Source organism: Amyelois transitella, chromosome 30, assembly GCF_032362555.1.
Source record: "Amyelois transitella isolate CPQ chromosome 30, ilAmyTran1.1, whole genome shotgun sequence".
Taxonomy (NCBI): Eukaryota; Metazoa; Arthropoda; class Insecta; order Lepidoptera; family Pyralidae; genus Amyelois; species Amyelois transitella.
Genome location: NC_083533.1, coordinates 831,327 through 833,479, shown reverse-complemented (window position 1 = coordinate 833,479; position 2,153 = coordinate 831,327).

The following is a 2,153-nucleotide window of genomic DNA, read 5'->3' as shown; positions in this document are numbered from 1 at the left end:
GAACTATAGGTATTTCTTTATAAAGAAACGATTATCCGCGTAAACAAATATTTGTTCACACAAAATTTTATAAGACAATTATTTTTGTAAAGCACAATTTCTAGGAAGATGCACGAATCTGAGTTAATTTTAACGAAATTATGCGTATGGGCATAAACTTAGAAAAAAAGGCGGACGGTATTTTACTATACGACAAAATGAAGCAACAATAGTAGGCCATTGTATATAGGCATGCCTCACGCACACTCTCTCAGTGTTTTGTGAGGCGTGCATATATACATACATAAAATCACGCCTCTTTCCCGGAGGGGTAGGCAGAGACTACCTCTTTCCACTTGCATATATACAGTTGCCTACTATTGTGTGTCACAATTGTGTGACAGTCTGACCAGCCATTACGTCATAGATTATCTGACGTACGCTTTATAGGACACTCGCACCATGACTAGTACATTCATCTCTTCGCGTGGCTTCGCTGAGCTCATCTACGGTTCTGGCAGAATCATCAGCGTTGCTGTGTCTACACCTGCGACATTATGCTGAGTCAGGACCTTTTAATGTGCATCATTGTTCATGGTACATACATGGACATTGCACATTCGTATTGTTTATTACTGTTTATTATGTATGTGTCCAACAAATGTATTGTGATAGTGAATAAAGCTTTTATCTATCTATTTATCTACAACGCCGCCATTACGATGCTTCAGTTTTTTTTAAGCCACACACCGTCCGCTTTTTTTTCTACGTCAATGCGTGTGGATGTGAACATTGAATTGATTCCTAATCAATGCTCTTACTGTGAAAAATATCGCGTGGAAACCTGCACATCCAGGTGCAACTGGACGTGTAACTGGTTTAGGTTCCCCTGCAAAGGTTGCGGAGGTCAGACGGGAGTCGCTTCGTGTAAAAACCTGACTCACCCAATCCTGATTTGAAATTTACTTAATGTCGGTATTGTGCAATTTGTTCTGTTCAAAAATTATATTGTATTTTTTTTTTATAGTCTAGTAGAAATTCAGGAATAGTCAACACACTTGGCAAATTACACAGCATGTATCAATTACATGCTGTTTTGAAATTTGATGTTAAGATGAACACGAAATCGCAATTAGAGAGAGATGAAATATTTCCCTTAATTTCTGATGTGAAAAAATTACATAAGTTTTTAAATGCGAGTGTACACAACACAGAAATCTAGTAGAAATGGCAATACGTATAAATAATGTGGCCACACCACATTATTTAAGAACTGTCAAAGTCTGAACAAATTCTAAACTATTAGCAGAAGGTACAAAATCACTCGCCTATAAGAGACGCTAACCTTTCTTTGTTAATTAAACCCTAAAGTTTCTACAACTAGGTCTTAAATAGCATACACTATCAGCTCCTGTAGGTAAATGTCTTCAATAATAACATGTATTTTTATTTATTTATTGCTATGGTTTACTGAATACTTTTTGTTAACTTTAACCGATGCCACTTCTACTAAATTTCTACTCTGTAACACGAAAAGGATTAAGATTTTTGTAAATTAATATATTTTATAAATAAACAATCGTGTTTAATATAACGCCAGGATTAAATATATTCACTGAAACGCTTTTAATTATAAATATTATTAATATATATAATTTTTTTAATGAAAATTTTTTTTAATGCAATAATAAATTGTATAATTTATAAAAGAAAATAATTTAAATATAAAAACATGACACGCTCAGTCTTACGCTAAATCATAGATTTCTAAATAATACAAGACTGTAGAAGTGGTAAAATACTGATGACGCCGCGACCGAAAACCATAACATTTTCATTACACGTCAATCTCAAAATAACAGCTTTACAACTGCATACTACACGAGAGGATGACACATCACTTTAATACATACATACATAAAATTACGCCTCTTTACCGGATTCCACTTGGCACGATACCTGCATACTTTCTTCGCCTAATCCACATTCATAACTCTACATGACCTTTATAGCTAATCACTCCTTAAATTTCAATTACAATATGTCATTTCTATGATCGTATGCCGTTCGTTGTAAATAGTCTGTGCAAAATCGTCAAAAAATTCGTTTATACTAATATTATAAAGCTGAAGAGTTTGTTTGTTTGTTTGTTTGATCGCGATGTCGTCAGGAAC